This window comes from Apostichopus japonicus, chromosome 2, assembly GCF_037975245.1.
Source record: "Apostichopus japonicus isolate 1M-3 chromosome 2, ASM3797524v1, whole genome shotgun sequence".
NCBI lineage: Eukaryota > Metazoa > Echinodermata > Holothuroidea > Aspidochirotida > Stichopodidae > Apostichopus > Apostichopus japonicus.
Genome location: NC_092562.1, coordinates 15,313,866 through 15,335,730, shown reverse-complemented (window position 1 = coordinate 15,335,730; position 21,865 = coordinate 15,313,866). Strand labels below are relative to the sequence as shown.

The following is a 21,865-nucleotide window of genomic DNA, read 5'->3' as shown; positions in this document are numbered from 1 at the left end:
TTTTCCCCTTCTTCACAAAAGTGTTTACATATGTGCTCCTGCCTTCCTTGTCTCTTGTGTCCATACGAAGGTACGTTTTGCAACTAATTTTATGTTCAGAACGGCGAATCATTTACAGAGAAGATGTGTTTTTGTTTAATCCAGTTTGGCAAGTTAACTATATACTTTCTGCTCCTTCTGTGTTGTACTTATATGGACAAATCACAAGGTTAATTAGGGTGGTGATTATTTCCCAAGCTGGGTCATGCTTCATATTAATAACCACTGTGGGAGAGGGTACCACTAGTGCTACGATTGAGATAAAATATAAACAGAGTGGGCAGGGGGGTTGTGACTCCAACGCCCCTGCACACAAACATATCAAGATCATGTTTCTTTGCCTGCGTTGCTGCAGTAAAAGGTTGTACGGACTGGAGGAAAATGGGAGCCCTGCCTAAAGGGGATACTATTCATAGGATTTTTACAGAACTTCCCTTTCCACAGGTTTAGCCGCTGTTATATAAGAGAGCCTTCTTTTCATTTACGAGAAAAATCTTTTTACAATTTAAACAAAAAATGCTAAAGGGTTTTTCTTTGTCAAAACGTATGGACACTTAATTCATGAAAAGGGGCACTTGTAAGTTTTAAGTATGGGGTGGGGGCAGTGAGTGGCTCCATCGCCCCTAGACACAAATATATCCAGATTATGTTTCTTTGTCTGTGTCTACAACTTTTGTACGTATAACTAGGACCGAAAAAATTAATTATGAAACTTTACTTGACTCTGGTCTTTTACGTCATTTTGTTCTCTTAGACGATACATAATTTATCACCACTGGAACTGCATGGTGTGGAATATTGATGGGGACTATACGAGGCCCTACATTGTGATATAGGGATAGGGGGTGGGATTCCATGTTTGGGTCAAGTGACGTAACGTGTCCGTTTCTGTGTGGGCGTGGGCGTGGGCGTGGGCGTGGGTGTGGGTGTAAGCGCTTTTGACGTGAACTTCTAAATCGTAGAACAGGTGGACTTAGTGGGTATGTGCCTGAGCATGGGATATCATGCCTGTGTGACCGACGTCGTCAAAGATCAAATAACCTAAAACAGTACGGCCATGACACGTACACCAAAATGGCCAAGCCCCCCCCCCAAATAACCCAACCCCATACATGTAGGATATCATATTGCAAGTTTTCAATGTATTAATATATGTACAGCGCCAAAGGTCACGTAATCAAGAGAGGTCAAAGGTCAAGTTTGTTAGAGAACATTTCTTTCGCCTCTCTCCTCCTCCTCTAAGTTGGAATATATTTTGGTAAAACGATGTAAAATATTGAGCAATTGAGCGATATCTTAAACCCATCGAATATTAATACTTTGAATATGTCAATAAGCACATTACCTTGTATTAGCATGTATATTCAACAGTCTATAGTCAGAGAGTATGTATTTCATTTTACAAAGTCCATTCGTATAACTGTCTGGTATAGATAATGTCTGCATATGACGATACTGTTATACAAGTGGTTTAATATCCCACACAAAGTACTATGTTGTAGATATTAATATCTCATCGTATTTACACAAGAGTGTGTTCACCTTGTTTATTTACACACTTCAAATATAAACGCTGGGTCTTTCGTTTTTGCCGGATATTTTATTAGCTGTGATCCCCTTTTCTTCCTTAACAGAAGTGTCCGACCTAATATACTCATTTTTTGCCAATATCGAGATACGAGTCTTTGCACTTTTTCTATACTTTCCGGATAGGTTTGGGCATGTATAATTCATAATACACGCGCATGCAGCTGATAACTAGGCGTACTACGTACAGATGTAATTACAAGAGTTATGTCCAGGTGTGCAGTGTTTGTGATTACTTAGCTCAGTAGGAACGCATCAAATAGACATTCATCCGTCGAGGCTCGTTATTGGACTATAGACTTGGTAAGTTGTGTTCATTCTTTATGTCTTGTCTGGCTACACTAAAATGCGTATTCACTTTATTCTCGATAGTGACGTGATTTGATATATGTCTATACACCTTTGCATGTATAGACTGTTCGAATACGCTAGGAATGTTTAATTGTTATTTGACAGTGCGACCTATATAGGGATGCACCATATAACACTATCATGTTACCACACCTGCACCAGTTCACCAGAAACTCATTCCCCACGATCACCACTATTACCACGCCTACACCTCTTCTCCACTCCATTGTCAAAGAGTGTATAGGGGTTGACATTAGGTAGAGTAATGCCAATATGTCACAGCACAAACTAAATTCTAATAACTTAATCACAAAATTGTCAATTTAATTGCATATAGGGCCTATTTCAAGCGTTGATCTAATGGTACGGATGCCAGGCCATTTGGTCCACTTGCCTATTTATGAGATCATTTCTCGAGAAATATAAGTGATTTAAAAATACAAAATGTAATTTAGAAAATATTAAAATCATTATTTTTTGTTGTTGTAATGCAGTCAAGTTATTATTCTAGTCAATCGTCCAGATATAGACTCCACCTAGACCAGCCCTCCGCTCCCCATCCCCCTCAGCCCCCCCCCCATCCCATTCCGCTCGTTTGTACTATCAACTGAATTTCTAGGCTATTTAGCATAACAGAGGGTAAATACTGGTGTCCACTTATCAGCTTATGAGAGTCAAATATATTGTCTATGATGAACAGAGAAGGTATAGGAGTCGAAGAATGGGGATATGGTACAGGGGTTCAAACAGCTTTGTACTTTAAGTGTCCTAACACTTTTGAGGAAACCCATGTATCGCCTTACTCAGAGGCTTATCATTTGTGTTGAGTTATTATACATGAACTACCAAATAAAGTCTAAACAATCGCTATTCGGTACATAACTCTTAGAATAGCGTCCTGGCCACGCTTCAAAGAAATGTCAGATTGGGAATGAACAACCCATATCTTTCCTTCAAGTGTTGTTCTATGCAAGGTTCAAGTGGGTTTGCGATTCTTATACTTTGTAATCACTAGATGTATCTGAAGTTCTCCACAGGTCTATCACCTTGGCCAAAAATGTGGATTGTGCAAGGGAGGGGGTGGGGGGGGGGAGGGTCACTAGCTTCCATGCCAACAGGTGGCAATACGAAATTTTAAATTGTGCTGTATTTTTGGTGTGCTTTTGAGAGATAGGAACGTCCAAAGAATCTTAGGGCGCCACTTGATCTATGCCGTCTATCCTGTGTGTGCTTAACAGACCCCAACGGGTAGGGGACCCTGATGAGGGCGTACTTCATACCGGACAACCAAAGCCTTATCGAGTGGCCCGAATCTTAGAGCTCAATGGGTATAGATTGGCCCGGTACCGGCTTGGAACAGGTGGGCGGCTGGGTTCGAGTGGTCTCGTAAGGTGATAAAGTTGTGTTCAATTAAGGACCAAATACTGCGCCGTTTGGATCACCGAGGTAGTCATATTGCCCTTCGTTGCACCTGTAAGGGCTCGTGTTACTTTAGTACACTTGTCTCTTTTGACTTGTGTCGTGCTCTATCCATAGAACATGAAAAAAAACATTTCATGAACTCATGTTATGACAGTGTAAAGATGTCATGTCAAAGGTCAACTTCGGAGACGATGATGCCGTCTGATATTTTAAAGAAATCCTTTTCATTATTAATTAATTGATTGAAACACAGGTCTACTATAGCCACAAAGATATCAGGTATTGGCAAATGTTTAGAGAGAACCTTTATCGTCAATCTTTCAACGAAGTAAAATAATGATACAATACAGGATTATTCTCCGCCATAAGGTGGTCAAATGGTATACGACTGTCAGACAACAGTACAGTTTAATCACACTTTAACATGTCTATCTTTAGACGAATATATGTGCCGTTAAGCACTCACGATATGCATCAGCTATATTATACCCTATGCATAAATGTATCTCAATCATTTTAAAATACTGATTTGAGAGTCGGAATTGCTCTCGCATCACAACTAATCTCACAAATGATATATTTCGCAAACAGGCAATACTATACTTCCGTTACTATAGCACTCGGGTTGTCTGGATATTTCATACATTAAGTATATTATTGCAAGGTTAACGGCCTCCGACTGTTCTTTAAAATATAATTCAAATTAATCTTATTTCCCTCTGAGGCGAGAAGGGGAGACAGTATACCTTCGTACATCTTGTGTAAATCCGTCCATGCACAGGAATATCTATCAATCAAAAGTGTATTTTGAATAAACCATGACGTCGATAGGCAACTTTTGCCTAGAGACTTCAATCCGTCGGTTGTCAATTTACTTTCCTGGTTAGTCGCTTCTTTGGAAATCCGAGAAACAAAACTAGTATATAAATACACACAGACACACACACACACACACACAGTTACTTTAATCATAGGTATACTATGTATAGTATATATAAATATATATATATATATATATATATATATATATTTATATTTATATTTATATTTATATATATATATATATATATCCCGGTGGAGGCTGGAAGTTTTTTCACTGTTCTTGATTTTCCAGCTCATTACGATTTCAATTATATATATATATATATATATATATACTATTTAATATATATATATATCCTATAGTATACCTATGATTAAAGTATCTTATCACGTGGAATAAAAAGATTGTAAAATGTTGCTTTCCTGTAGAATCTATAGTTTAATTATGTACAGTAACAATGATCCAAAACACACATATACCTATTTCAACAGTGATCGTTAACTAAGGTAGCAACTTAAGAAACATATGTGCATTTGATGTGATGTTAACGAACGATAGTATGCATTTAGATCAAATCCATGGCGTAGCCCACGAGAAGGGTTCTGACAATGTGGCGCACGCGTGCTTACAGTAACTCTCGGTTCCTAGCTCTGTAGATTTTCTTATAGTTCTTTGTATCCCCTCCCTCACCCCTCCAAGGTCAAAAACTGGTCAAAACGTAAGATACAAGGTCCCTACGGTTCGTTTATAAGCATTGAGATTGATAGCAACATTAGGACTGTAATTTAGTGCCTCTGATGTAAAGTTGTTGTGCCCCCCTCCCCCATCCCCGTGCCCTTTTGATAAGTTATTATATGACCACGTCACTGACCTCAATGCAACCAAGGTTGTTTTCCTTTGCTCAGTGGTTAACAACCTTTAAACATTCTTTGACAATTTACGAAATATGCATCCTTTCGAAAAGCAAGACACGACGGTGGTAAAACTGTGACACTTTGACATTTTAATGAATCCACCAGTATATTATCCGCGTTCGGTTCCAGAGACATCACGAGGGGCCAGATCGAATACCAACTTTGGCTAGTGTAGGACAATTTAAATCGGATAAGGATAGGCGGATTTCATTTCTTTATTTAGGTCTAGTAACAGCTGTTTCGCATCCATACATCCATCCATCCATTCATCCATTCATCCATCCATACATACATCCCACACATCCATCCCACACACCCATCCATTCACCCATCCATCCATCCATCTTATGTATTATTTTGTTAATGATTCCAATATACATAGGCTCTGTTAAGAATTTCAAATGGAGTCATTATAGAAGTGGTTACAGTATGTTTGTCGCTATGTACGTGACAGCTTAAGTAATCCTTTTTTTAAAGGGGCGACTACGAGAATTTGGTAATGTATATCTAGTTTAAATCGTTTCGTCAGCTGATAGCACAATCGCCACAATGTGACACTGCATGTAGGCGGGCACGTTCGTTAAACTGTCAATGTATAATTGCACTCTGTATATCCGATATGTGCAAACATGATAGAATTAGATGACACATCATTTACTAATTAGATATGATAGACTAATGACATTTACATATAGAGACGAACCCATGCTGTTCTGTCTGAGCCTGATATAGAGGCCTATACTATATACGCTCATGATACCGGTTACTAGGTAAACGGTTGTTGACTTGCCCCACCCCCCCCCCCCCACCCCCCCCCCCCAATAAATCGGCATGGCCTACCTGCTCGGACTTGCTGCGGTATTATACTATGATAAATAATAGCCAGGCTCCGCATTCAAGTTGACACCCTCCTTTATTACGAAATATTTGCTGATGTCTTCACGGACAAGAGAGCCCTATCCGCCTTCCCAATGGCATAGTATATACGTGCGCTCACGACCAGTATATACGCATGGAGTTATTAACTTAATATTCCTATGCTAAACAGACGTCCCAAGGTATTTCTGTGGACCTGTTTGTGTATGATTAATGACGCATGTGCTTATGAAAAAAGCAATTTATAGCCATTATAAAATGGCTGATTCGAATACTAGTCATGGTGGCCTCTTTACTTGACATAGTCATGTTATGCTGGGAACATTTGTAGGCCTATATAACAAGGCGATAACCCACATTAATCATTTATATTGGGGCCTATAGTTGTTACGTGTTTGGCAGTTACGACTTACACCCTCAACGGAAGAGCTGTCATAAATTTCACTATCAGACAAAGTCAAACTTAAAGGATTTGCACGCATTGAGACCAAAAATCAATGAGGGTGTTATTAATCAGTTAAATGCCTAAACTCCTTTAGTAATGAAAGATAGTATATTCTATGTAAACCAAAACACAGAGAGAATTATCAAATTACATATGACTCTATACGTGTTTAACTGATTTTAACGATATAAAACTAACCATCCCATACCAACCACCCCTACCCCCACTCACACCCACAGCTCTTCTTACATCCATCATTCGAAAGGCATGAAATTGTGCTTCTTATTTGGTCTGATTTGTCATTCTCTTAACCATTTCCAAACGACAGTGTTTATTCAGTCACGATGTTCGTTTTTGTAGGCACCTATAATCATGACTGCAATACACTTGTTTGATGAGAGATGCACCGCTCCTAGCAATTACGTACGTTAGTCACTCAAGGCCGGCGGTGGCCCTCATGTTATCCCTACACAACCCCCCTGAGTCCTTCTCGCAAAAGTATAGCCCCTAGCTGTTTGCATATTTTCAATTACACGTCGATAACCCTTTTCTGATTACATACTTTACAACTCATCACCACGTCACCGGCGAACGCTGCAGACGACACCGGTTTGTCAGGTGAAGATAATATAAAGACCTACATGTACATACAACCTGCAATACAGCTGTGAGTCACGATATAACTAATAGTAAACCTTCGTTCGTAGCCATTAGTATAGTCTGAGACTTTAGATTTGTGTTACAAACTTGTCTCTAGGACATTACGTCGTCTTTGTGATTCATTTTGGGTGATAAGTTTTGTATTACACTCTCAGCTGACATGTTGTTGACAGACTGAATGAGTTTGGATTTACGAAGTAAGTTTAACTCTAACATGAGTGAACACGTCAAGATTGGATGACAAACTGAGAAACGAAAGGTAAAATATGTATGTTTCTTCTTCTTCATCTTCTTCTTCTGTTTTGATATATATGTTCTGCATATATGCACTCACTTACTAAAGCACGTACCAAGCTCTCTTCTGAACATCTCCTATAGATGAACATTTTGTAGTTATATATAGTTTATTTATACATACATGCGATATGTGTGTATATCATACGGTTGAAAATTTCGCACGGTACACATTGACGTTCTTTACATGTGTTCACCTTGTAAACCTACCAGTAATTATACACTCTTTTGATACAGACAGACATACGTTTGCCTTCGCGAAGGAGTTCGATTGACCTAGTTACTAAGAAGCCGTGTGAGATATAGGCATATAGGCTACTCATGTTCTATTACAAGCATGCCCGCCTAAAAGGCAGTTGTTGCTATGCAACATGTCATTCATTGATAGCATGTACACGATACAAATAAAGAGATTTAATACTTCCAACAAAACATGAAATCGTGTGACTTTCAAAATGTCAAATGTGGATGTGCAAAATGGTTGGAGTCTAAATGTTTCTTTTATTATAAAAACAATACAAACATAGTGAATGAGGAAATAAAAGTACTACATATAGGTTATACGTGTGCTAAACATGCATGACACCTTGTTAAGTTAGGCTATAACGATAAACTTACCATACATTATCCCTTTAATAGGTTTACTGTTAAGTACAGGCTACCTGCATATATGTAATACAAGCCATGTGTTGGTTTTCTTTCACTTTGCTTTATTTCACCTTGGAACACAGAACTGGCTGGTTATCGTCTGCCAAGTTTTTCACACTCCGGTATATAATATTACATAGAACTGGAATAAGCTTGTTAATTCTCGCATTGGTTGTAATGTATCTTCAATCTTAACGGATGCAGATTCTTTGAGTATATTGTTAGAGCGCAGAAGAACCTTTTCAACTTTGTAAGTACTTTGGTTAGTTAAACGTACCTAGGTATATTTGCATCTAAATATGGTAGAAAGTCTAACAATTGCATGCCACGCATATACTTAAACCTCATTCAACGTTTTTGTTGTCCCACATCAAATTATTTCTTCTTATACTGAGATATCTTATGATCAGATTTAAACGCCCAAATATATGGGAAGAATTTACAAAGTGTGAACCTTCAGGAGTGGCCTATAATTATGAAATGTCAGTATCTTTGCAGTTCATACTTAAGAAATGAAATGAAATACTGGTGAACAATCGTGCACATTTCATGTTAACCTTAATTGAGTATTTTCCCGTAAAAGTGCATGCAAGACGGAATGAGCTCAAGCTTCTATATATTGGTAAAATTGCCAAATTAAAAAACATAAGTACGTCTATATATTATATACTCTATTTAAGGGTTCATCGTTCTGGATGTTAAACAATAGGATACAAACCACATATACATTCTTGAAAATTAACTTAGGTTCTTGCATAGGCGTAGGAGCCCAGTTATCTCAAAACTCTATTTTACATTAGTAATGGCGAATTAGTGGGGCAAGCTTAGAACTTTATTTCAATTACCTAGAAGATTTTTTTTAAACTATTGTTTTCCTTTAGCCACATCATTGCAATTTATTTTTCTTTCAGTAGGTGCCAGGAAAATTCTCATCATATTGCCCGAATTTTCACAAAAATATTTGGTTAGGTGGCTGCAGCCCCCCAGCCCCCCCTCCCCTCCTCCTACGCCTATGGGTTCTTGTAAAATAAACCTACATTTTCCTAACAGTTTTGCAAGGATAATGAAAAACAAATGCTAACTTTAAGCAAATCAGGATGTTAATTCGAATTTCAATAACATGTTAAACTTGTCATGCATGCGTAAGTTACATTCTAATGGTTGTAACAAACAACATCGCGGTGCCTTTTTAAGTTTTATCTTAAATGGGTTTTCTTTGGTGGGATGAAAGTCTTTTCGTTATGTAAAGGAAAACATGATAGTATCTATAGAAATAAACTCTATCGACAGATCTTACTTCAACTTTTCAGCCGTTTTGCAAACTTGCAATACAGCCTTATAGATTAATCTTTGAGGTTGTCATCTTTGTGTCAATAAGTGAAACCATGATTCCTGCTTCACATTATCTTCAATAAAGAAAATGATTCCATAAAATCTCCGTTGGTTTTCTCGGGTTTTAATAACAGTCATATTTGTTCTAATATATCTTTTTAAGCCGGACCCAGTCGCGACGTCCCGTTTTTCCTCTCCCTTCACCTCTCTCCACCCCTCTCTCTCTCTCTCTCTTTGTGTGTGGGTGTAAATGTATTGACCACCATCAGTTCCTCTCATTGACGAGTTACACCCACCCATCCATTATTGAAATTCATGGCAGAATCGTCATAGAACGTATGTTGAATTTGTATATAGGCAAATCTGCTATCAACTCTAATGTAAAATCGTAATATCAGACATAAATAGATGTTACACAGCAGAAGATGAAGGATTCGTAATGGACTTATAAATACACCTTTTCAATATAAAAATGCCAAAACGCTCTGCCTCTATTAAGATAATGATATAACCGACTCTAAAGTTGTCTGCACAATTTTCTCCAATTTCCCCGTTGTGCTCCCACACTTAGTTGAGAGCAGGCTGCTCTAATTTGCTTTCATTACTATTCCAATTATTTCGATAAGAACCGTTTACTGCGTTATAGAGACAAGAAGGAAGTCCAGGAATAAAGTAATTCTCTTGGAAACAGAGCGAACCTCTTAGCTTTCTTTTAGAGAGCATTTTACGCATCTTTCTAGAGAGTGCCCCTGCATCCTACGTATTATATAAGATACGCGTTTTTACCTTCCCGCTGGAGGCGATGTGGATACGAAAAAATCTATAGTCACTTTAGTTTTTAGGATGAGATGGCCACTTGAATACGATTCGGCATTTCAGCTGACATCACAACGCTATTGTGATTCTTCTTACGATGAGCTATGTGTTATCATAATAGAATAAGGAACAATATGTTCGTTTAGAATATATATAATGAACTAAAATGGCTATAGAATCCAAGAAGACACGATTAATGACCGTTCATTTTACAATTGGTCATATTTGCATATTTAGTCTACATTTAGTTATTGTCCTATATGCAGTGAGTTCTCGGGAGGGAGGGTGATGAAAAAGTCGGTCGACAATCCCATAGAGTGTCAGTCTTTCCACCCTCCAAAACTACTACAACCAAGCGTGTATTATAGACATATTTCATAGCCTAATATGCCTCAGAATGCACCATATCACACCTACAAAGAAAATCGGGGAGGACCCCCAACACCCCCCCATCCATACGCCCACCATTTGATTTAAATTCTTACCCCTTGAACCCCTTCATGGGAGTCGACATCAACGACCCCTGCAGGAAAACAACCCCTTCTTTTTAAAACCCCTGAATCCGCGCGGACCGCGCCTGTCAAAATAATGTCCAATAGAAGAGGGCCGCGTCCTTCCTTCAAAGGCATAATCTATGTTTGCCCACGAAAATGTGTTTCTAAGTTGAATTACTGAGAGTTTACATGGAATTTACTATGCAGAGCTTACAAAGGCTATACAAAAAGTGTATTGTACGTATATGTTCAAATGTATTTGCCAACGTTACTTAACTTATACAACCTTCCACAAGTGTGAACCCGGAAATAAAATTACAAAAAGAACTTGAATTCCACTGCGATACACACATCGTTTATGTGGCCAACCCAAGCATGGGAATAGTGAACTAGGTGGTGTGATGGGATCGCCCACATGACCCACTACCCCCCGCTACCTTCATCTTTCTTTCTTTTTGGAAGATAGACTTCAAAGAAAAATCGGTAATTGGGTCCACCTCAAAGAATTAACTTCTGGAACTTCATATCTGCCAATCAGCCATTTCCTACATTATGTGAAATCCGCCCCCTCTTTTCCCCATCCCTTCTATACCGCCTCATTTCCGTAATAAAGAAACTAAATGATAGCCTATGTACTAAGATGTAGGCCTATTTGATTTACGTCGTCTCTCGTTGTGTATTAGATATGTCATGAATCCTGTTCAAAATTGGACTGTTTCACATGAGACTATACAGTCCTACTACACTTGGCGATCCCATGCAACCTTGTAGTAGAGTGGATGGCTCCCATGGGGTACTGTAGGATTGATTGAAACTTTTGACGCTTAATTAAGTCTCTCTGTATGTTATTATATGTAGTCTCGACTATAGTTGAGAACCACGACAAGAATGAAATGACTCGTATACATCTTACCAACTCAGCAGTGACGTCAAACACGAACCCCCTTGAGGATACAGAGACATCGCTGCATTGATTTTTTGAAATCAGAACTCAAAAAAAAAAAAGAGAGATTTCTGCCAGTCTTATATATACTAGTTAGGTATTAATGTCAAGAATCACGTGTTTACAAAACTGCGCATGCGCTGGGTAAATACGCATTTTAAGAAAATAGCCCTAAACTGTTTGCAATTAAACGATTTTGCTATTCAATCCCATGCACATGCATGTTATGTATACCAGCATATATGTGTGTCAAGAAGATTCCCCGAACCGCTGAAAGAGTTTAGTCTATTAGAAATTAAAATTAAATTTGCGAAATCTCAAAGTTGTAAAAGACATCAAATTCGTCTTTTAATAGATAGGCCTAAGTTAAAGTGGCTATATATGCCTGCAGAACGTTTTGACTATGGTCTTCTGTTTGACCATCCATCCCGACTTCGGGAAACAAATGAAGGAATGTTGAATAGACCGAGATTGCTTCAAAATAAAGTTAAAAAACAACAACATTGAAATACACTCCTTTTTTTTGGCTTAGATCGATGATTTTATGAAAGCGTATTTTACCACAGACTATATTTTACCCAAAGTAAAATTGAACTTACATCAAGCTAAGATAACCGTCTAGATTTTTCTTTACTAAATAATGGAAAATTTCGAAATTTTCGAATCATGATTCATGATATGAAATTAAATTTGACTCTTCCCAGCTTATAGCCTAAAGTTTCTTAGCACGTTAAGGTGTAGGATTACTGCATCGACAAATTTCTCACCGATCAGCTCAAAATTGTGCTTAAAGCTACAGAAAATTGATTTTTGAGATATATTTTCATAACATTAAGTCTATTACTATACACCATCGCGTTGTGCATTTCATACCATTGTGAACTTGTACATGATCTCACCATTTAACCATCGAATGATTGTCAGGGAAGTTGCTGGACCACTGAATCTATAGAAGCAAACCAAACTCACTAGGTAAAAATATAGGACTCTAATAACTGGTAGATATGTACACATTATTGCAAATTTGCCAAGGACAAATCGTGTGAGATTTCCTTTTAATGTAGTCTGTCGTGTATACATATTAAAAGCGGTAAAGCATGAATAAACATTTGCTTTGAAAAAGTTATTGAAATTTCTGAAAGAGTAGATAAACATTAACAAATCAATAATGAGGACAGAATAGATATGTCACCTTCATCGAGTTGGCATTAAGACATTAGCAAAACAGCTTCAATTAAAGTAGGCTTAGTGATAAAAAAGGATAAACGAAAGTTGCCCTGCACAGAACATGTTACTTTGTTGGAATACGATAGGCAACCAAGAAGATATAAACATATATACTCATGCTGCTGTACACGAGTACTACCTGTCTGCTTTCTGTTTTTTAAAGTTAATTTTCACAAATATGTGACAAACTTATGAAAATTATATCATATCTCGTAATTTTAAATTTGAATATGACATATTTTAAAAAAAATTCCTTTGCGAATCTACTGATATATATAATTTTATTTTAATAAGTTTTAAAGTGACATAAAGTCTTTGTGAGTTTGTTTGTTTACACTTCATGCCTTTTGAAACCTTTGTTAGATAGACGAAGAGGATATTTACAGTTTATTGTATGTTGATTCAATTAATACAATAACATCATGATTTCCTTCTATTTCTACCTATATCATACCAGGGAGTTCCATAACAACTCCCTGGTCATACAAAACACGCGTCAAATGTTGTATCTTGGTTTTCCTTTTTTAAATAATTAATAATACTAATAATAACCTCGATGATATGAGCAAGGTTTCATGCACACAGATAATTAATACTGTTTTTTCGAATGGGATTTTCTCGTCAAGTTGTCGAACTGGTTGTCACCGATTTATGAAAATTTAATTAACAATACAGATTCGATAATCTCATGGGAATCAACCATTCGAGATTCTATACAACAAACAACATATAAAAATGCATTTTCGCTCTTCGATGGCCTGTAACGATATGACCTTCGGGAAGTCTTACAAAAGCTGGACTTATCGTTATCCGTAATGTGAAGTTTGCATGCGAAGAATTATTCAAATAATCCTTTCGCTAACTATCATAGTTGCAGCTAGTGGGTGCCGCATGCTTGTTTTTGTTATTTTCATGAAAAGAACAAATAACGGGAGTTAACATTCATTTTAGAGAACTTTGTCATTTGGAATGAGTAAAATGATTATTGGTTTGCAATTAGCAAGTTATCGATTTATTTTTCAAAGATTGGGATTTACGCATACTGCAGATAATTGACGGTAAGTATAGTAATGTATATGCAAATGTATATGTATATGTTTATGTATATATGTATATGTGAATATAGGTATATATATATATTTATATTATATGTGTGTGTATTATATATGTATATGCAAATGTATATGTATATGTTTATTACTATATGTATATACATATATGTGTGTGTATTATATATGTATGTATGTATGTATGTATGTATATATATATATGAATATGCATATATAAATATATATATATATATATATATATATATACACTCAAAAAAATGAAGTGTTAAATTTGAATCGTAAAGTGTTGAATTTAACACCCCACCCTGTTTGGATTAGGGACAACACCCACCGGGTTAAATTAACACTTCAGAAGTGTAACATAATATAACACTTTGCAAGTGTTGCCTTAACAACACCCAAACAAGTGTCAAAATAACACTTCCTGGTGTTGAAGGTACACTACAGGGAGTAAAATTAACACCATAAAGTCTTCATTTGTTAGAACTCCTGGGTGTCAACATGACCCTTCAAGGAGTAAAATTAACACAATAAAGTGTTCATTTGTTAGCACTTCTGGGTGTCAAAATTGCACTTCAGGGAGTATAATTAACACTCTAGTGCTCATTTTTTGGCCTTCTGGGTGTCAAAGTTCTGCTTCAGTGAGTAGAATTACCACCATATAGTGTTCATTTGTCATCTGTGTCAAGATGATACTTAATGGACTCTCAACACACCATAGTGCTCTCTCGTTTATACTTCTGGATGTATATTTAACTGCTGGTTTGTAAAGTTTTACATGTTTATTATGTAACGCAAATACAATACTGTTATGTAAAATTTTGCCAGAAAAGTTTACATCGCACCCGTTTAGTAAATATTTTATACAGGTTTTAGGTTGATTATTACCTAGTAATTAGGTAAACAATATGGATGCATGTTTGAATCGCTCACAGCAGAAAGTTACATTTAAGAGAGAGCAAAAAGCAATGACAACACAAACAATTCAGAATGTGGGAATTTCAGCAATTAAACACCCTACTACCTTCCTATTCCAGAGGTCCATTTATTATATCCCATTAAATGTAAAACGAACAATTTAGGCTAAAAAGTATTGTCTTGTGGAATTAAGTCAACTTAAAAGTGCCAACATTTTCAAATGCTACAGTGCAGTTACTTGGTCTTTATTTTTTTGCACATGCCTTTTGGTTTCTAGATTAAAGACAAAGAAACAACTCTCCCCAAAGTCAATTTCAAATAAGCAACAACTTTAGAAAAATTCTGATCCATGGGATGAGAAAACATGGAATGCTGTGTATGATGACTGCTACACTACAGTGACTATGTCTTTGTTGCTGGCAAATGCCTTTTGGTATTCCAGATTAAACACAAGAAACAACTCTTCCCAAAGTCAATTTCAAATAAGCAACAACGTTAGATATATGCTGATCCGTGGGATGAGAAAACATGGAGTACTGTCTTTGATGACTGCTACACTGCAGTTACTTTGTCTTTGTCGTTGGCTCGTGCCTTTGGTATTCCAAATTAAACACAAAGAAAAAACTCTTCCCAAAGACAATTCCAAATAAGCAACAACTTTACATACATTCTGATCCGTGAGATGAGGAAACATGGAGTTCTGTCTATGACAACTGCTAAACTGCAGTAACTTTGTCTTTTTTGTAGGCACGGTGAGCATAAAAATCTCGAATCTGGTTGCGTTTCACACCACCAGGCAACTTGTAGACAACTTTTTGGAAAAATTCCCAGGCACCGAGACTTGCAATTTGGTATAATTCAGATTTAACACGTAGAATAATTTGAAGCAAACATCAATGGCTTCATAAATGTCCTCTGGGGTAGGGCATGTCTCTGGATGATCACAAATGGCTGCTTGGGGTGTATTTTGCTTCCTCCAAGAAGTAACACATATTGCTGAGGTCTTTCTGAAATCTTCTGCAAATAGAATTCCAAGTTGATGCTTCCTAAGTAACAACAAAGAAAAGAAAATTCCCATCATAATGAAGTTGTGTTAAAACCTTCTTGGAGCATAAGCAGTTTTTTACATGTACCCCTCACAAAACATGGACATTCCTAAAGAAAATTCCCACAATTTAATCAGTTGTGATTCTAACTTCTTTAAGTACGTTTGAATCTAGAAAGCCAGATGGCCTATAGTGATTACTTGTCAAAACAGGAACTTGCATTAAACTTTCATCAGACAAGGTAGGCAACTTTTATATCCAATGCATCATGTTAACAATGCTTAAAACTATGCTCACTCCCACTGTATGCAATTGTGTAGATTGCTATGAATTATAACAGCTAGATCACTTCCATAATATAGCTAAATTATAGTTGGGCCTAGGCTAGGTCTAAAAGTATCACCAATCCACATCAGCTTCGGCCTACTTGCTACAACTTACAAGCTAAAATGGCAATTAGTGGTAATTATATATTGCATTACATGAATATATGTTTATCCCTTATTAAACATAGTACCAGCGTAACTAGAGGCCCATGCCCGATGCTATTTAAAATGCATTGTCTTGAAATAGCCTAAGTATACCCTACTCAGTACTAGGAGGCCTAGTAGTAGTACTACTTAAAAAAGTGACTCGCAGGGTATACGAAGTTACGGTTAACGCACAAAAAGGAATAGAATGCACTAGATTACAATAAATGCCTAGACCAAAGTCCTCCGTCCGTCCGAAGGCAATTCCGTTTAATGTTTACTTGTATGTAGGCTACACTGATTCGTTGACAATTATGAGTTGACTATGACAAACAGCAGCTAGCCTATTATATTAACTTATAGTATGACTTTAACGTTAGGTCTACGTAACGCAAGCGATTCAAATGCATTCGTCTATCCAGCTTAGTCGTGGGTCTCTAAGCATATCTCGTTTTTGTCACGTACACTTACATAATATCAAAAAATACCTTCGAATTTTTCAATCAATCCTTCCAGGCCCCAGTCTCCTATAACGTCATTTTCATGTCATTGTAGCTCGTTATCGCACACTGAGTACGTAACGTTTTGTGGCTTGAACGTATATATGGCTGTGGTTACTATAGTACATTTAGTAACGATAAATGTCGACAAACTGGTACAAGTATTGCTAGTTACGGTAAATGGGTGTTCACGGTACGGTGGTACCGTTTAAACACTTAACTTGCACTAAGAATCCAGCTGACGGGAGGTTTGACCAATCAGAATGCTCGAACTGAAAGTACACTTTCTGCAGGTGTTAAAAATCCACGCTACATAAATTATGTAACCCTACTCAGGGTCAGAGTAACCCTTCAGGTGTAGGGTGAACGGTTACACCTGGAAAGTGTTAAAATTCAACACTCCATTTTTTTGCGTGTATATATATATATATATATATATATATATATATATATATATATATATATATATATATATATATATATATATATATATATATATATATATATATATATTTATAATACAGGCCTCGACAAATACGGTCGCCAACTCGCCAATGGCGAGTAGAATTTTAGAAGAACTCATCATGAACTAGTTTGCCAATTCCCCCCCCCCCCCAATTCGTATATTCAAACGATTCAACTTCATTCGACACCATCATTTATTCATTTTCCCAAAGTAAGCAAGCAGTATTCGCAGGAACCTTAGCAGAAACAGAATGTGAGCAACAACAACAAAAAAAAGCCCTCGTATTTTCACATAAAAAGTTTTTCAAGTATCACAATGTAACTGCTGTCTGAGCTTTGTGGTTTCTTCCTTCATCAGCAACAGTAAATGTATATATTCCTATAAGGAAGTTTATTGCAGTGAACTTGAAGCAAGTCCAAATCGCATTTTTGTTCAACGACCAATGTCAATGGGAGATAACTGTGTGAAATCGCTTACTATTTTATACGTACATTATATCGAAATGAACAACAGGAAGTTTATTGGATTCATTTTTAGTCCCAAAAAACATTGATAATTTTCGAGACCTGACCAATGAAAGCTGTAAGTCCGACACTCAGTAATCGATCGATAATAATAATAATTGTCAGTACCAAACGTTATCTTAACTTGTTAACGATACTAACACATATATACACTGATGCAGTAGTCTGATGTCATGTCAAGTGAAAGTTACAGATGGTCAGCCATGCCATTGCTTATTTTTGTGCCCTAAACAACGCTTACAATGTTTCGCCGTTATATATTTTCACATATATTATGTTTTAAACAGTTTTGACGAACCACAATTTAAATAGATCATTTTTGCTGTAAACAACTAACAGTAACACTATACGGCCATATGAATACTACCTATAGGCTTATATCACACCAAAAATTAGCGGGGAAAAAATGGCGAGTAATTTAACGTTTTGGCGAGTAGAATTTTAGACTCGGTCGCCAGTTGTCGAGGCCTGATATAATATAATATAATATATATATATATATATATATATATATATATATATATTTATATATATATATATATATATATATATGTATATATGCATCATGTATGTATATATGTATCATATGTTTATGTGTATCATATGTAGGCTATATGTTTATTTTATTTTTTTTTTTGCTCTTCATGCTAATTTTCTTTCTTCTATGTTTGTGACATTATCGAGACCGCGGAGAGGAAATATATATATTACTCATGAAAGTTAGTCCATTGGCTCCTTTCCTTTGTATTAGCCCGAAGAGTGCTTAGGAGTGATCAGATTAGGCATCTCAAACTGGTCTGCTATAAAGCAGGATAATCCCTATATCTAGGCAAATGGGATTAGTGCATGTTCCTGGTTGAAAAAAGTCGTTATATAAACTTCGGTATTACATTGGCAACTGTTCTATTTGAGCTTGCTGTAAGAAAAGTGTCCGCAGTGGCGAACAGGCTATTTATATACATATATATATATTTTATTTATATACCGTACATCTATTTATATACATATGCATTCCTTATTCTTTTGCAAATGCAAATTTCAGGATGGGAATTCCTCGAGATATTAAACAGACGTTGAGACTCTAACACAAAACTATTTTGTGTTTAATCTATATTGACGTGACGATAGACACGTACACTTTACAAACATGAACTAAAGGGGGACCAGTAAAAAGAAAACAACAAAGGAACTGTTTAATCGAGGTCATGTTTCGGTATTAATATCCAGGATGTATGAGAATATTTGCCAAAGATGGATCTGATTTTATGTATTAGTGACATTTATCGCGAAGTATTGTTTCAAATTAATCGTTGTGAACCACATCACGAACAGTTTGGTCTGCCACAAATAGGTTTTCACATAGTATTGAACTATGCGGGAGAGGATTACCTACCCACAAGATCACTGCCTCACATCAGTGCATCAAGAGTTCCGAGAAACTAAAAAACAACCATCGTTTTCTCAATGTGAGGATAGGCCTACATTTCCAAATGTGTAGCTGAAACTTTTCTAGAGTATGGACCTTTCTGGTCCAAAATAAATATCTGATAATAGGCCCTATCTGGTATTATTGCATTTCAGAGAGAGGTGAAGCGAAGGTGTCCCGAAGATAAATACAAGTACATTTATTTTGCAATGAATCACTCTGTTCTTTGTTTTGTTTTCAATACGAAATATCAATCCATATTGAAATGTTTTCAATATTTTATCATGCTATAGTCATATATAAGAACCACATTAAAGGTAACTTATCGTCTACATAATGAGGAATCTGTATTTGCTCGTTTTACCTCTTCTGGCCCGGGGGGGGGGGGGGAGAAGGGGAATACTTGATAACGGTGTGCCGAAGTTTTAGTTATAAGTTCAAAACAAAGCTTTCAATTTATAGCCAGTTTTTAATATGTAGACAAACTATAGTTCACGTGCGTATTAAAACCTTTATTTTCTTTTCAAGTTGATTGGTTTAATATTTATTCATGCTTTCATTATTGACTTCCATATAGTCTGTGTGCAACTGATACCCGTACATGTAAAGTTGCAAATAACGAAAGTGAAACAGAAAATCATATTGTATATTAAGTGAAAGTTTCCAGACAGCTATTATTTGTGGAAACCCGACGTTAGTGTTGTTATAGCCAGCACCGTGACAATGAAGCGAGTGACAACGAAAACAGTGGCTTAATGCACGTAGTTACATGAGACTAGAGTCCGCCATGGAAGTGGCACTGTTTGAACATAGAACTTTGTACCATAACCTCATTTTGCCTTTAACATTTTTCTACAACGACTTTGCATCGATTGTGTAGGAATTGAGTAACTGAGAATGTGTATGGAATTTCTTATATAGATTAAAAGCGATAACTATACTGGAATACACGTATAGAGCTGCTATACAGGTAAGTGGACTTACCCTAAAACCAGGTTATTTTAACTCAAAATGTTATGTATGCACTGTCATGACAGCAGTGCAATGTTCTTCCATTGAAGCGGGGAAAAGAAAGGGGGGGGGGGGGGGGGGTTTAGGCCAAATATTGTATTTACTGTTATTTTATGACAGTTGACCTTATATAGGGTTGGAATTGTGTAGGTTCGCAAGTTGTTGCAGTTGGTATGGTGTGGGGGGGGGGGGGGTTCTGAACACTATATGGATTTAAAAGTGGTAGAAAACTTCCAACCGACGCGTATAGGCCTTTATATATGCAATCTTGAATCGGACTGAACAACGTGAAAAAGTTGAAGAAGTAATAGTTATATGATGTGTACAACCTTGTAAATATAATTAATCAATGATAATGCGAAACACAGTATATGACAAATCTATATTGCGATGAATACTAAAGATAAGGTACTTCACGAAGGACTTTCTTTATAGAGTATATCTTCATAAAACATCTTTACAGAGATTTGGGGTTTTCCCCTAACTTAAATTAGTGAATATTGGAACACCTTTCCTTATTTTTATTTCTTAACAAAGGGAGTTTTCTGATGATGACAGTTATACAGTTTCGAGTTATGTCCGCATACATTTGTATTTGCCTCAAAAGAAATTTCGGGAGAAAAACTACTCTTCGTCCAGGCGAAAGAGGAGCACAACCTTGTAAAATTTGCATTCACTGTCTATAAAAGTTGACTGCAAAGTCACAACCTGGCAATTAACGACAACAACAATAATCATTAATATAATTAACTCTAAAGGAATACCGCAATTTCGTCTTTGTATTGTACTGTTTCACCTCGTCAAACAAAACAAGAATCAAGAATCCAATATCACACCTAAATGATCAACTGCAGAATCAACAATAGATTAGGAAATGGTACGGGAGAGGGTGAAGGGAGGTCGCTAGGAGAGGTACGGTAGGGGGCAGGTGCATGATCTTTTTTTCAATACGACACTAGCCAAGTAAGGTATTTTTGTGAATTCATAACTTTCCTACCAGATCGTGTCTATACTAGACTTGCTAAAGTATCAACATCATCCAATAAACCTTGCCTGCACAGGCCTATATACGTTTTTGCCTGTATACCGACCCCCACTGGGAGAATAATAATACTTTGCGTCGCTGAAATAGGCAATTTATGGTGAATCCCCGTAGTAATTATACGGGTCGTGCTTGTATACTTCATGGTTGACTTAAGCTACGTAAGTAACTATAAAGAGAATCTATAAAGAACGAGTACATCAATATCATTTAAGTTTTCAAGTTATTTATTTAACGTCTCGTAGGAGTTCACTCCAATGACATGTTAAATGCATCAGCATAATATACCAGGTGACCATATTAGAATATCTAGCATATTTAATGCTAGATATTTTAATATGGTCACCTATGGTCAAAACTCTTCAACTGTGTTTTTTTATTACATCCTTCGAGGAAATTTTCCTCATTTGGAACATTCAGTCATCTTGTGTATTGCTTAAAAATGTCTGAGAACAATTTGGAGAGTATAAGGACCTCCAGGAATGTACTTTTAGAAAACATCTAGCAATTATAGCTTGCTA

At 36.6% G+C, this 21,865-nt stretch overlaps 1 protein-coding gene and 1 long non-coding RNA gene across 4 annotated transcripts in view; one reads left to right on the top strand and one right to left on the bottom strand.

Moving 5' to 3' along the window:
- Positions 1-1,613: 1,613 nt before the first annotated feature.
- The window catches only part of LOC139979526 (transmembrane prolyl 4-hydroxylase-like), a 44,858-nt gene continuing 24,606 nt past the window's right edge, over positions 1,614-21,865 (top strand). Inside the window, exon 1 of one of the 3 annotated variants that reach the window (XM_071990460.1) lies at positions 1,614-1,929. The gene's annotated coding sequence lies outside the window, so the exon portion shown is untranslated. Of the gene's footprint in view, positions 1,930-8,121; positions 8,310-20,016; positions 20,262-21,865 lie in introns of those variants that run through there. The other 2 variants (XM_071990474.1, XM_071990453.1) reach the window with 2 other exon arrangements.
- On the bottom strand, positions 14,168-17,287 carry LOC139972952 (uncharacterized). Its single transcript, XR_011795100.1, has 2 exons — positions 16,864-17,287; positions 14,168-15,905 (listed from the first exon to the last, which is right to left on the bottom strand). It is a non-coding gene; the product is annotated as an uncharacterized lncRNA (long non-coding RNA).